This window comes from Ovis canadensis, chromosome 3 (genome assembly GCF_042477335.2).
Source record: "Ovis canadensis isolate MfBH-ARS-UI-01 breed Bighorn chromosome 3, ARS-UI_OviCan_v2, whole genome shotgun sequence".
NCBI classification, from domain to species: Eukaryota; Metazoa; Chordata; class Mammalia; order Artiodactyla; family Bovidae; genus Ovis; species Ovis canadensis.
This window is the reverse complement of record NC_091247.1, coordinates 211,631,518-211,647,849: the sequence shown is the minus strand read 5'-3', so window position 1 is coordinate 211,647,849 and position 16,332 is coordinate 211,631,518. Positions and strand designations below refer to the sequence as shown.

The 16,332-nt window shown below is 37.2% G+C and overlaps 1 protein-coding gene across 1 annotated transcript in view; it reads left to right on the top strand.

Moving 5' to 3' along the window:
• The window catches only part of LOC138437834 (C-type lectin domain family 2 member D11-like), a 102,348-nt gene extending 88,980 nt beyond the window's left edge, over positions 1-13,368 (top strand). Inside the window, exons 8-9 of the transcript XR_011256181.1 lie at positions 8,078-8,221; positions 11,802-13,368. The gene's annotated coding sequence lies outside the window, so the exon portion shown is untranslated. The remainder of the gene's footprint in view (positions 1-8,077; positions 8,222-11,801) is intronic.
• The last annotated feature ends 2,964 nt before the right edge of the window (positions 13,369-16,332 follow it).

The following is a 16,332-nucleotide window of genomic DNA, read 5'->3' as shown; positions in this document are numbered from 1 at the left end:
AATATTTAAGGGAAAAAAATAAATGTGCAGGAAAGGAGGATAATCCAGTGAGAAAGTAAGAAACGATAGAAAATTTATTTGGTGGTCAATCAGTGTTTTCTAGGGAAGAGGGAATCTTGACAAAAGACATACATTATCTCATTGGAAAGTGTCTCTGTAAATATTGGCTGAGAGACTTTTAGTAAGTTAGATGTCCTGTACACAGTCTTTTATGTCTTCCAGTCAGATAGTCAGATTCTTGATCTGGGTATCCAGTTCACCTGGAGCTAGTTTTCTCTTATTGTGAGAAGGACAAAAGCTGCCTTTGAAATGTATGAAATGCTGCCCCCAGCTGACAGGAATAGCTAGACCTTGACGTCGCTAGGAGATGACGTGGCAGTCACAGTCAGGACTGGATATTTTTCTGTTGGAGAGGTAGTAACATCATAGGACACCAACCTCATCAAAGCCGCTCTGTGACCATAAGAAAATGAAAGAAAATCTCCAAAACAGTGACAAAAAAGCCAAGGCCATCTTATAATTTTCTAATTGGACACAACATTACCTGATTTTTGATTTCTAAGTTTCATCATTCTACAGTGGGGGGTGGGGGGTGGGGGTGGGGGTTGGGTAGTTATCTTGAGAATTAATGCTTTTGAACTATGGTGTTGGAGAAGACTCTTGAGAGTCCCTTGCACTTCAAAGAGATCAAACCAGTCAATCCTGAACGAAATTGATCCTGAATATTCTTTGGAAGGACTGATGCTGAAACTGAAGCTCCAATACTTTGGCCACCTGGGGCAAAAAGCCAACTCATTAGAAAAGGCCCTGATGTTAGGGAAAGATTGAAAGCAGGAGGAAAGGGGGATGACAGATGATCAGATGGTTGGATGGCATCACCAATTGAATGGACATGAGTTTGAGCAAGCTCCAGGAGATGGTGAAGGAGAGGGAAGCCTGGCATGTTGCAGTCTATGGGGTCTCAAAGAGTTGGACACGACTGAGTGTCTGAACAGAAACAATGATTTTATTGATTCCATCATATTCTATCAATTGAATTTCCCATAGTTTACTTCATCATTCTCTTATTGTTGGATACAGAGTATTTCCATGTGTTTACTTTTATAATTATTGAGACAATAAATGTACCTGTGCAAATTGTTTTTACATTTATGATTTCTTAAAGTTGTAGATTCCTGGGCTTCCTTGGTGGTCAAGTGGTTAAGAATCTGTCTGGCAATGCAGGGGACACTGGTTTGATCCCTGGTGCAGGGTGATCCCACAAGCTGTGGGGCAAATAACCCCAGGTGCCACAACTACTGAGCCAGCACTGTAGAGCCCTTGAGCTGCAATGACTGAGCCCACGCGTCACAACTAAAGAAAGTCTGGGTGCAGTAACAAAGGCCCACCACAGCCAATAAACAAATAAATCTTTACAAAGATATACATTCCTAAGAGTATAACTTCTTGGCCAAATTATTTAAACATCTAAAATCCTAAGTAACTAATAGTTATTACTTAAACAATAAGTAATGATTTGTTATCATTTTAATTATTGCCAAATTATTTTTAAAACAACTTACATGACCTCAAACTATTTCAGAACAGTTAAAGGATAAAATTTAGCATCTTTCCATGTTAATTTGATAGAACATTGTAGATGTAACTTCACTGAGAGTATGATTTTATTGTCTTTGATTAATAAAATTGAGTTGTACCTCATCAATTGAATTATTTGTATTTCCCATTTTATTCTTTTTTTTTTTAACTTTTTTTCCCATAAATCTATTGGGATGTTAATGTTTCTCTTTTCAATTTGTAAGTGCTATTTAGAAACTTTGTTTTGAGGTTCCAGAAGCAGAAGAGTAATGTACAAGGACAGAGTATTTAACATTAAAGGAAAATCTTTTTTAACTCAGAAAAACTTTCTCTTTAAACGTAAATGTTTGGGAGGGAGATCATGGAAGAGTTATAAACAAAAAGAGCAATTGTCTGAGCATCCAGGTTGGCCAAAATGAATCTTAACACATTTATAACACTGATATCACAGAAAATGAAGTGAAAGTGAAACTTGCTCAGTTGTGCCTGACACTTTGCATCCCCATGGACTATACGGTTCATGGAATTCTCCAGGTCAGAGTACTGGCATGGGTAGCCTTTCCCTTCTCCAGGGGATCTTCCCAAATCAGGGACTGAACGCATGTCTCCCACGTTGCTGGCAGATTCTTTACCAGCTGAGCCACAAGGGAAGCCCAACAATGCTGGAGTGGGAAGCCTATTCCTTCTCTGGAGGATGTTCCCAACCCAGGAATTGAACCAGGGTCTCCTGCATTACCAGTGGATTCTTTACCAACTGAGCTATCAGGGAATCCCCTGCTCCCTTCATATCCTGCCTGAGTTCTTTATATAACTGATGTACTGGGGCTTCCCTGCTGGCTCAGCAGTAAAGAATCTGCCTGTAGGGAACAAGGGTTCAATCACTAATCCAGGAAGATTCCACATGCCATGGAGCAACTAAGCCCATGTGCCACAACTATTGAGCCTGTGCTCTAGAGCATGGGAACCGCAATTACTGAAACCCTCCTGCCCTAGAGCTCATGCTCCACAAGAGAAGCCACCACAGTGAGATGCCTGTGCACTGCAATGAGAGAGTAGCCCCTGCAGCAATGAAGACCTAGTATAGCCAAAAGTAGATAAATAAATTAAAAAAAAATTGAAGTATTAATTTGTTGTCAATAGTCCTGAAAATTCTTGATACTTATTGTTCCATTTAAAAATTTAGCTATTTTCATCTATATAGTTCAATATACTGAGGTTAAGTGAGCCATTTTTCTATTATGCAATTTTTTAAAATATACGTTTAACCCACCTCAAAACAAGGGACACATACAGACTGAAAGTGAAGGGCTAGAAAAAGATATACCACGCAAATAGAGACCAAAAGAAAGCAGGAGTGGCAATACTCATATCCGATAAAATAGACTTTAAAACAAAGGCTGTGAAAAGAGACAAAGAAGGCCACTACATAATGATCAAAGGAACAATCCAAGAAGAAGATATAACAATTATAAATATATATGCACCCAATATAGGAGCACTGCAATATGTAAGACAAATGCTAACAAGTATGAAAGGGGAGATCAACAATAACACAATAATAGTGGGAGACTTTAATACCCCACTCACACCTATGGACAGATCAACTAAACAGAAAATTAACAAAGAAACGCAAACTTTAAATGATACATTAGATCAGTTAGACCTAATTGATATCTATAGGACATTTCACCCCAAAACAATGAATTTCACCTTTTTTCCAAGTGCTCATGGAACCTTCTCCAGGATAGATCACATCCTGGGCCATAAATCTAAACTTGATAAATTCAAAAAAATCGAAATCATTCCAAGCATCTTTTCTGACCATAATGCATTAAGATTAGATCTCAATTACAGGAGAAAAACTATTAAAAATTCCAACATATGGAGGATGAACAACACACTTCTGAATAACCAACAAATCACAGAAGAAATAAAAAAAGAAATCAAAATATGCATAGAAACTAATGAAAATGAAAACACAACAACCCAAAACCTGTGGGACACTATAAAAGCAGTGCTAAGAGGAAAGTTCATAGCACTACAGGCATACCTCAAGAAACAAGAAAAAAGTCAAATAAATAACCTAACTCTACAGCTAAAGCAACTAGAAAAGGAAGAGTTGGAGAACCCCAGAGTTAGTAGAAGGAAAGAAATCTTAAAAATTAGGGCCGAAATAAATGCAAAAGAAACAAAAGAGACCATAGCAAAAATCAACAAAACCAAAAGCTGGTTCTTTGAAAGGGTAAATAAAATTGACAAACCATTAGCCAGACTCATCAAGAAGCAAAGAGACAAAAATCAAATCAATAAAATTAGAAATGAAAATGGAGAGATCACAACAGACAACACAGAAATACAAAGGATCATAAGAGACTACTATCAGCAGTTGTATGCCAATAAAATGGACAACGTGGAAGAAATGGACAAATTCTTAGAAAACTACAATTTTCCAAAACTGAACCAGGAAGAAATAGAAAATCTTAACAGACCCATCACAAGCATGGAAATTGAAACTGTAATCAGAAATCTTCCAACAAACAAAAGCCCAGGTCCAGATGGCTTCACAGCTGAATTCTACCAAAAATTTCGAGAAGAGCTAACACCTATCCTCCTCAAACTCTTCCAGAAAATTGCAGAGGAAGGTAAACTTCCAAACTCATTCTATGAGGCCACCATCACCCTAATACCAAAACCTGACAAAGATGTCACAAAAAAAGAAAACTACAGGCCAATATCACTGATGAACATAGATGCAAAAATCCTCAACAAAATTCTAGCAATCAGAATCCAACAACACATTAAAAAGATCATACACCATGACCAAGTGGGCTTTATCCCAGGGATGCAAGGATTCTTCAATATCCGCAAATCAATCAATGTAATTCACCACATTAACAGATTGAAAAATAAAAACCATATGATTATCTCAATAGATGCAGAGAAGGCCTTTGACAAAATTCAACATCCATTTATGATAAAAACTCTCCAGAAAGCAGGAATAGAAGGAACATACCTCAACATGATAAAAGCTATCTATGACAAACCCACAGCAAACATTATCCTCAATGGTGAAAAATTGAAAGCATTTCCCCTAAAGTCAGGAACAAGACAAGGGTGTCCACTTTCACCGCTACTATTCAACATAGTTCTGGAAGTTTTGGCCACAGCAATCAGAGCAGAAAAAGAAATTAAAGGAATCCAAATGGGAAAAGAAGAAGTAAAACTCTCACTGTTTGCAGATGACATGATCCTCTACATGGAAAACCCTAAAGACTCCACCAGAAAATTACTAGAGCTAATCAATGAATATAGTAAAGTTGCAGGATATAAAATCAACACACAGAAATCCCTTGCATTCCTATACACGAATAATGAGAAAGCAGAAAAAGAAATTAAGGAAACAATTCCATTCACCATTGCAACGAAAAGAATAAAATACTTAGGAATATATCTACCTAAAGAAACTAAAGACCTATATATAGAAAACTATAAAACACTGATGAAAGAAACCAAAGAGGACACTAATAGATGGAGAAATATACCATGTTCATGGATCGGAAGAATCAATATAGTGAAAATGAGTATACTACCCAAAGCAATTTACAAATTCAATGCAATCCCTATCAAGCTACCAGCCACATTTTTCACAGAACTAGAACAAATAATTTCAAGATTTGTATGGAAATACAAAAAACCTCGAATAGCCAAAGCAATCTTGAGAAAGAAGAATGGAACTGGAGGAATCAACTTGCCTGACTTCAGGCTCTACTACAAAGCCACAGTCATCAAGACAGTATGGTACTGGCACAAAGACAGACATATAGATCAATGGAACAAAATAGAAAGCCCAGAGAGAAATCCACACACATATGGACACCTTATCTTTGACAAAGGAGGCAAGAATATACAATGGAGTAAAGACAATCTCTTTAACAAGTGGTGCTGGGAAAACTGGTCAACCACTTGTAAAAGAATGAAACTAGATCACTTTCTAACACCGCACACAAAAATAAACTCAAAATGGATTAACGATCTAAATGTAAGACCAGAAACTATAAAACTCCTAGAGGAGAACATAGGCAAAACACTCTCAGACATAAATCACAGCAGGATCCTCTATGATCCACCTCCCAGAATTCTGGAAATAAAAGCAAAAATAAACAAATGGGATCTAATTAAAATTAAAAGCTTCTGCACAACAAAGGAAAATATAAGCAAGGTGAAAAGACAGCCTTCTGAATGGGAGAAAATAATAGCAAATGAAGCAACTGACAAACAACTAATCTCAAAAATATACAAGCAACTCCTGCAGCTCAATTCCAGAAAAATAAACGACCCAATCAAAAAATGGGCCAAAGAACTAAAGAGACATTTCTCCAAAGAAGACATACGGATGGCTAACAAACACATGAAAAGATGCTCAACATCACTCATTATTAGAGAAATGCAAATCAAAACCACAATGAGGTACCACTTCACACCAGTCAGAATGGCTGTGATCCAAAAATCTGCAAGCAATAAATGCTGGAGAGGGTGTGGAGAAAAGGGAACGCTCCTACACTGTTGGTGGGAATGCAAACTAGTACAGCCACTATGGAGAACAGTGTGGAGATTCCTTAAAAAATTGCAAATAGAACTACCTTATGACCCAGCAATCCCACCGCTGGGCATACACACCTAGGAAACCAGAATTGAAAGAGATACATGTACCCCAATGTTCATAGCAGCACTGTTTATAATAGCCAGGACATGGAAACAACCTAGATGTCCATCAGCAGATGAATGGATAAGAAAGCTGTGGTACATATACACAATGGAGTATTACTCAGCCATTAAAAAGAATTCATTTGAATCAGTTCTGATGAGATGGATGAAACTGGAGCCGATTATACAGAGTGAAGTAAGCCAGAAAGAAAAACACCAATACAGTATACTAACACATATATATGGAATTTCGGAAGATGGCAATGACGACCCTGTATGCAAGACAGGAAAAAAGACACAGATGTGTATAACGGACTTTTGGACTCAGAGGGAGAGGGAGAGGGTGGGATGATTTGGGAGAATGGCATTCTAACATGTATACTATCATGTAAGAATTGAATCGCCAGTCTATGTCTGACACAGGATACAGCATGCTTGGGGCTGGTGCATGGGGATGACCCAGAGAGATGTTATGGGGAGGGAGGTGGGAGGGGGGTTCATGTTTGGGAACGCATGTAAGAATTAAAGATTTTAAAATTTAAAAAATAAAAAACTAAAAAAAAAAAATATATATATATATGTTTATTTATTTTCATTGGGGGTTAATTACTTTACAATATTGTATTGGCTTTGCCATACATCAACTTTTTTTTTTATGTTTTCTTAGCTTATAAGGCATCGGTGAAAGTGAAAGTTGCTCAGTTCTGTCTGACTCTGCCACCCCATGGACGATACAGTCCATCGAATTCTCCAGGTCAGAACACTGGAGTGGGTAGCCTTTCCCTTGACAAGTATAAGGCACTGGTATTCCTAGAATATTCCTTTTAAATTAATACCTATGTATAGATTTCATTCATTCAGAAATGACTTTCTGCCAAGTTACTTCAGTTGTATCCGACTCTGTGTGACCCCACAGACGGCAGCCCATCAGGCTCCCCCGTCCCTGGGATTCTCCAGGCAAGAACACTGGAGTGGGTTGCCATTTCCGCCTCCAATGCATGAAAGTGAAAAGTGAAAGTGAAGTCTCCCTGGCGTTTCCAACTCTTAGCGACCCCATGGACTGCAGCCTACCAGGCTCCTCTGTCCATGGGATTTTCCAGGCAAGAGTACTGGAGTTGGGTGCCATTTCCTTTTCCAGAAATGACTTTGGTGTTTAGTAAAAAATAAAATATTTTATTTCACAAAATTTTCACCCATTTGACTCAAGACACTGAGCAACGTCTTTATTCTCCATCAATTTATTTCATCATCTTTAAAAGAAACTTAATAGTAATATAAAATAATACATTTATAGATGATCTCTTTTGTTTCATTTATCTGTCTCATGTCAGATTCACATAGAAAACTTGCTTAAATATTGAAACATGTTTAGTGTCTGAGGAGAGTATTCACTTGTTATTCCTTTCAGCATTATCTTTGAAATTTTTGATGTCTATTCTTTTTATCTCAAGTATTCCAAACACTCAAAATTTTCAAATTTGGGGTTAGCTGAAATACACACTTTTCAGAGTAACATATCTCTACTTTTTGTTTTTATAACGTTATTTGTCATCTGCACAGAAATGTGAGTTCACAAAATGCATATTTTTTTCTGTTTTCTCATCATTGAATTGAGTTATATCTTGCTACAAAATGGGACGCTATTAAATTGGAAAGGAGAGCCCTCAGTTTTAGGATGTTTTCATTAAAGAGCTGTCAACTTTCTTTAATATAAAACTGGAGAACAGTTTGATCATGTAGTGATATGAAAATTTTTACTGATGGTGTTACCAAATGTTGCTACTCTTCTCCACAGGTAAACCTGAGCAGCCTCTTGAGGCCAGTAGAAGACCATAAATTGTGGATTCAATTCAGAGAAGGAGGCAGGCAGCACAGATAAGACCAAGCCCAAGCAAAGGGGCTTTTTGCTGAAATCTATATTCCAGCTCTCTAAATGGAGGTATGAGCTGTCTTCTACACTCAGTTGTGAGAATTCTATGACTTACTTATTCCATCTCAGAGTTGTAGTGAAGCAAGTGTGCAAAGGAATCCTCAATTCAAGCAGGGACTCTTCACTGACTTTCTGCACTGTCCTTATGCCATTTCCTAAGTCAACAAAGCTTTTTTCATCTGGGCAGTTTCTCCTTCAATCCTCCAGGCTTAGTTTAAAGACTGTGGTTAGAAGTGCTCAAAAACTACCTTTAGGTCACTTCCCCAAACTCTGTGTGTCATGGTTCAGGTGGGAAAACTGCCAGTCATGAAGGAATTTGATGAATATATCCCATCAACTGCATAGCTCTAGAAATTTCTGACATATTCTGACACATATTCAATTTAAATTTTAATTTATGGTACCATGCTGGACTTTCCAGGACTTTCAGCTGGTTCAGACAGTAAAGAATCTGCCTGTATTGCAGGAGAACTCTGTTCAATCTCTGGGTTGAAAAGATCCCCTGGAGGAGGACATGGCAACCCACTCCAGTGTTCTTGCCTGGAGAATTCCATGGACAGAGGAGCCTGGCAGGCTACAGTCCATGGGGTTGCAAAGAATCGGACATGACTGAGTGACTAACACACTGGACTTTCCATAAGTCATATATATTCAGGAGTATTTTACTGAGAAATTCTAAGAGTAGACAAATCATTCTTCACCAAAAGTCTCTATCATTTTGAGACATGTGTTGTTATTTACTTTAAGGGTATTTACCTGATCTCAGTAAAGTATTAAAAACTGAGCACACACATGCTATTGCTCTCCTGTATTCAAGTTCTGTCTCTCTTTTTTTAAGATATTTTTGATTATAAGGTCTTTATTGAATTTATTACAATATTGAGTCCATTTGCTCTTTTGTTTTTTTGGGCTGCAACCCGCCAGGCCTCCCTGCCAGTCACCATCTCCCAGAGCTTGCTCAAACTCATGTCCATTGAGTCAGTGATGCCATCCAACCATCTCATCCTCTGTCGTCCTCTTCTCCCCCACCCCATTCCCCTGCCCCCGCCACCTTCAATCTTTCTCAGCATCAAGGTCTTTTCAGATGAGTCAGTTCTTCAGAGCAGGTGACCAAAGTATTGGAGTTTCAGCTTAAGCATCAGTCCTTCCAATGAATATTCAAGATTGATTTCCATTAGGATGGACTGGTTGGATCTCCTTGCAGTCCAAGGGACTCTCAAGAGTCTTCTCCAACACCACAGTTCAAAAGCATCAATTCTTCAGTGCTCAGCGTTCTTCACAGTCCAACTCTCACATCCATACAAGACTACTGGAAAAACCATAGCTTTGACTAGATGGACCTTTGTTGGCAAAGTAATGTCTCTGCTTTTTAATATGCTGTGTAGATCAGTCATAGCTTTCCTTCTAAGGAGCAAGCGTCTTTTAGTTTCAAGGCTGCAGTCACCATCTACAGTGATTTTGGAGCCCAAGAAAAGAAAGTCTGTCACTCTTTCCACTGCTTCCCCCTCTATTTGCGATGAAGTGATGGGACCAGATGCCATGACCTTAGTTTTTTGAATGTTGAGTTTTAAGCCAGTTTTCTCACTCTTCTCTTTCACCTTCATCAAGAGGCTCTTTAGTCCCTCTTCACTTTCTGCCGTAAAGGTGGTGTCATCTGCATATCTGAGGTTATTGCTATTTCTCCTGGAATCTTGATTATTATTCCTATTAAAGTAAGAATGGTAATAATAGGTTAATAAATTTTAGGATATAATACCTTGGATAAAATAAATACTATACATGTTAACCTTTTCATATAATTAAGTTCTCCTTGTGTATCTAAAGCATAAAATCATACAAATTCAGAAATATGTGAACGTTAAAGAAGAGCATCCCTGGTACAGAGGAAAAAATTACTTTGCTAATAGACAAGTAAAGAGATCGTCAATATTCCCCAGTTCATAAGAATGGAAATAACCTGTTTATTTACAGATGTATGCGAATAAAAGTTCATACCCCTTGGTGGCAGTATAATACATTGGATTAAACAGGAATTTAGCACAAGAACTGAATTAGGTTCAAATCTCAGTTACCTTATTCAATGATTCTATGAATTCAAGCAAATTTTGTAACCTTTCTAAGTCAAGTATATAGTGGAAATAATTATGTCTGTCTTGACGGCATCACCTTAAAGCTGTGAGAATCACTTAAGAATTATGTCAAAGCATCTTCAATTTTAACATACTGTATAGAATGTCCCCAAACTTTCATTCACAGAATCACTGCAGTTATGAGGCTGTATAAGAAAGTAATAAATGTCAAAAGCAATAGAAGCAAAATTATTCACTGAGGAGCTGACACTTGCAAAATTGGCTGCCACGCACCTGCTCTTCCCACCTGGCATTAGCCTCCATCTATGTCATGACATCCAGGAAGTTGTTGACTGTATTTCACCAGCTGGCAGATGCTAAAACTTAATGCACACAGAGTGTGCTATGCAAAATAACCTTGCTTTCAAAGTATTTAAGATATTCTGAGAGCTTTGAGATTTGTTTAATAAAATTAGAAACTTGTTTAAATCACAGGCACATTTACTGAAATATGGGAGAGCAACAGAATTATACAAATTAATACTTTAAATATACAAAATCAACAGGGACACTAAGATTAGTAGCTGCTTCAAAGGAGAATGAAATGAAGATTGAAGTATTAAGAGACACTCAATAAAAATAAAATCAGAGAGGTATTCTATTTTTTTCTGCAAAAATGACACATTATATGATTATGTTGTAAAACTCAAATAAGAGCTAGAGTTATGCTACTCTGCTATTATAAAATCAGGTTGAAAAATAATGGCCCTCCTTAAATCTCAACACTTAATTCTTTCCATTCTAAAAATTATTGAATATATACAATTGTAGCTTAAATCTTAAATATAAGATAAAACATTTTCCAATAGTATCGTACTTTACTTTTCAAGATAAAGCCTACTTAACTCTCCTCCCCCACCATTTATTATGAAATGTTAGTTTTTCTTTTAGATCAGTTTATGCAAGTGTACTTTATCTAGTATTCAATTATACAATGAGGACTTCTAGTACGTTTTAAGATGATTTATTTAGGAAAAAAATTAAGTTAGATTTGGAAATTGATAAAATAATTTGATATGGTTAGATACATATCTTGGTGAGGTTTTGTTTTCTTGTTTTTTTTTTTTTTTTCACTCTGACTTTGTATTAACTGTGCTTTTCTCACAAACAAATGGAGAGACAGCTAATGCTCTCAGATGGACTGTTTATTTATACACATATGAATTTTTTGCAAAAGCTTATTGACAATATTTTTTTCTCATAAATTGTCACCTCATGTTTTCTTCTAGTTTTATATTGCTATTTTTTAACTGATTAGAAAGAACCCCTCGTATATTAAGACTATGATTCCTTAATTGACATATACATTTCAAATGTTTTCTGTGTTACTTGTCTTCAATTTTTGTTATAGTGTACACATGATTTACACTTGGTTTTCGGTATTTTTCTTTATTGTTCCTTTCTTTTTTGACAGTTACGGAGGATCATTCTCTACCTAATGTATTTCTCTTTTGGTCTAGCCTCCACTTGAATCATTGCAAAAGACCCTGATGCTGGGAAAGACCCAAGGCAAAAGGAGGGCGGCAGAGGATGAGATATTTAGATAGCATCACTAACTCAATGGACATGAATCTGAGCAAACTCTGGGAGATGGTGAAGAACAGAGAAGCCTGTCATGCTGCAGTCCCTGAGGTTACAGAGAATTGGACTGGACTTAGCAACTGAAGAGCAACAATCACATGACTCGGTGGTTTTATGGCTGTACAAAGACCACTTTGTTCTGCTCTCTTTTGCCTAGACACCCTAAATTTTCTAATGCTCTTTTTGATTATTTTACCTGTCACAACGTTGCTTCCTCAGTAATCTGTAATCAGGAGAATGTCATTCTTGGCTGAACGAGATTCACAGTAGGTAATCAAAAATGATGATTATTCAGATGTAAATATTCACTGGTAAAGTTTCTCCTAGGATGAAGGAAAATTAAACAAAGACATTTAGGTGGTGTAGAATAAGTATCTTTGGGAATATTGCTTTAATTAATTTTTTTTTAATTGAAGGATAATTGCTTTACAGAATTTTGTTGGTTTTTGCCATGAATCAGCCACAGGTATACACAGAAATTATGAAAGAACATGTTGAAGGGTCCAGACACTACATCAGATAACATGGATATAAATTCTAGCTTCAACACTACATTAAGTTGCTCATTCTCCTTGCCACTCAGTTTCCTCACCTGTAAAATGGGAATAATAGCCCTGAGAGAGTGGTTTAAATGGTTGAAGGGGATGGGGCATCTCCATAATATCATAAGTATGCAATATTATTTTAATAATGCCATTTAAGTAAATTATAAAAATCTTTATGTTTGCTATTTCCAAGTAGGTGAATGCCTCTCTCATCCTTTTCATTCTTAGCTCTAATCATTTGTATATTTAAAAGAACAAATTACTCTTTACATTCCCTGGGCTTTGTCAACTCCATTAGTGTATTTTTAAATATAAATTTTTTTATTTTAATTGGAGGTTAATTACTTTATAATATTATATTGGTTTTGTCATACATCAACATGAATCCACCACAGGTATACACGTGTTCCCCATCCTGAACCCCACTCCCTCCTCCTTCCCTGTACCACCCCTCTGAGTCATCCCAGTGCACCAGCCCGAAGCATCCAGTATCATGCGTCGAACCTGGACTGGCAATTCCGTTCATAAATGATATTATACATATTTCAATGCCATTCTCCCAAATGATACCACGCTCTCCGTCTCCCACAGAGTCCAAAAGACTGTTCTATACATCTGCATCTCTTGCTGTCTCACACACAGGGATATCGTTACCATCTTTCTAAATTCCATATATATGCATTAGTATACTGTATTGGTGTTTTTCTTTCTGGCTTACTTCACTCTGTATAATAGGCTCCAGTTTAATCTACCTCATTAGAAATGATTCAAATGTATTCTTTTTAATGGCTGAGTAATACTCCATTGTGTATATGTACCACAGCTTTCTTATCCATTCATCTGCTGATGGACATCTAGGTTGTTTCCATGTCCTTGCTATTATAAACAGTGCTGCGATGAACATTGGGGTACATGTGTCTCTTTCAATTCTGGTTTCCTTGGTGTGTATGCCCAGCAGTGGAATTGCTGGGTCATAAAGCAGTTCTATTTCCAGTTTTTTAAGGAATCTCCACACTTTTCTTCATAGTGGCTGTACTAGTTTGCATTCCCACCAACAGTGTAAGTTCAGTTCAGTTCAGTTGCTCAGTCATGTCGGACTCTTTGTGACCCCATGAATCGCAGCACGCCAGGCCTCCCTGTCCATCACCATCTCCCAGAGATCACTCAGACTCACATCCATTGAGTCCATCATGCCATCCTCGGTTGTCCCCTTCTCCTGCCCTCAGTCCCTCACAGCATCAGAGTCTCTTCCAATGAGTCAGCTCTTCGCATGAGGTGGCCAAAGTACTGGAGCTTCAGCTTTAGCATCATTCCTTCCAAAGAAATCCCAGGGCTGATCTCCTAGTGTAAGAGGGCTCCCTTTTCTCCACACCCTCTCCAGCATTTATTGCTTTTGGATCACAGCAGTTCTGACTGGCATGAAATGGTAACTCATTGTGGTTTTGATTTGTGTTTCTCTGATAATGAGTGAGTGAAGGAGAAGGCAATGGCATCCCACTCCAGTATTCTTGCCTGGAAAATCCCATGGACAGAGGAACCTGGTAGGCTGCAGTCCACGGGGTCGCTAAGGGTCAGGCACAACTGAGCGACTTCACTTTTGATTTTCACTTTCATACTTTGGAGAAGGAAATGGCAACCCACTCCAGTATTCTTGCCTGGAGAATCCGAGAGACAGAGGACCCTAGTGGGCTGCTGTCTATGGGGTCGCACAGAATCAGACACGAGTGAAGTGACCTAGCAGCAGCAGATAATGAATGATGTTGAGCATCTTTTCATGTGTTTGTTACCCATTTGTATGTCTTCTTTGGAGAAATGTCTATTTAGTTCTTTGACCCATTTTTTGATTGGACCATTTATTTCTCTGGAATTGAGTTGCAGGTGTTGCTTGTATATTTTTGAGATTAGTTGTTTGTCAGTTGCTTCATTTGCTATTATCATTAGTGTATGTTTTAAAGCTACATTTGTTAGGTATTCTGCTAGATGATCTAAATCTAAAGTTTAAAACAAAGTTATCCCTTATATTTACAAAGATAACTTTAATAATCATATACTAAGTAAAAAGATTTAAAAATTCATACAGTAACTGAATGATATTGGGGTCAACGTTTAGCTTTTTACTCTGCTCTTTTAGTTAACACCATAAATTATATTGCTATAATATTATTATTTCCTTTCTTTCAGGGCTTCCCTAGTAGCTCAGCTGGTAAAGTATCCACCTGCAATGCGGGTGACCTGGGTTGGGAAGAACCCCTGCAGTAGGAAACAGCTACCTACTTCAGTATTCTGGCCTGGAGAATTCCATGGACTGTATAGTTCCTGAGGTTGCAAAGAATAATGTTGGAATTTGAATGCTATTGGGGTCAACCTTTAGCTCTTACTCTGCTTTTTAAAATTAACACCATAAATTCTATTGCTATAATATTATGGTTTCCTTTCCTTTAAAGCTACTATCCTTTTTCTTCACTTCTTTGCCATATTCTGCTCCCTATTTCCCCCTTAATCCCTTACAGCCCCTTGAAGAATAGTCTTGAAAGATCCTTCCTTTAATTCCAAACCTTCTCTTTTTTCATAGCAATTCTTTTGGCAATACACTTGGCTCTCAACCACTTAGTTTGCTGATTCATATCTACTTAACACACATGCTGATCTAAATTATTATTTTTTGTGCAAAATGTCAAACAAATCAGGAAAGCATATTTGATAAAATTTTAAGTGAACCACAGTTTTCAAAATACTTCAGAGAAATGCCATAAGCATTGTTGGAGAGGAAGTAAGCTGCCAGGAAAGGTTATCCATCCATAGTTACTTTTCTTTGATGTAGAAAAGAATAATTTAGAAATTTGCACACAACTCTTGGCCGAAATTAAACTAAGTGTGTCTAGAATTCAAAGCATAGAATAATCTCTATTCTGTTACAGTGGAAATAATATTTTTGCTCATGTAAAAAGCCAAGCCCACCACTTATACTCTAGAATCCATCTCCTCTTGATTTTTCTGAAAACATTACTTTTGCAATTATTTCTCACCCACCCTTTTTTACAGTATTCATTTTAATCTTTTCACTGATTCATTTCCATCATCCAAAAAAAAAAAAGCAACCTAAAGAAACAAAACCCCCATGCTCTAAAGTCCACCATATTTAAAATAAAATCATTTTCCTTGATCATATATTTTCCTCCAGCTATTATTCCATTATTCCTTCCTTCTCACTATATTTGTCAAAAGATTTGGCTAAATACACACTCTCAAATTCTTCATTTTCTGTTGTCTTTTCAACTCATTCCATTCTCTTGTCTTCAAAAAACCATTTCTAATCAATATCACTTGGGACTTCCACATTGCCAAGTTAATGGCCATTTAACTATCCCTGTATTTCTTGACCTCTCAGCATCCTTTGACATAGTTTGCCACCTCTTGCTTAATAAAAACTTTCTTCTCTGTGTTTCCGATCACATCTCTTTCTTTTTTCTCTGACATCCACAGCTACCCTTTATTTTTTTTAAACAAAATGTATTTATTTATTTTAAAATATAAATTTATTTATTTTAATTGGAGGTTAATTACTTTACAATATTATATTGGTTTTGCCATACATCAACATGAATCCACCACAGGTATACACGTGTTCCCCATCCTGAACCGCACTCCCTCCTCCCTCCCTGTACCATCCCTCTGGGTCATCCCAGTGTATCAGTCCCAAGCATCCAGCATCATGCATTGAACATGGACTGGCAATTCGTTTCATATATGATACTATACATGTTTCAATGCCATTCTCCCAAATCATCCCACACTCTCTGTTTCCCACAGAGTCCAAAAGACTGTTCTATACATCTGTGTCTCCTTTGCTGTCTTGCATACAGGG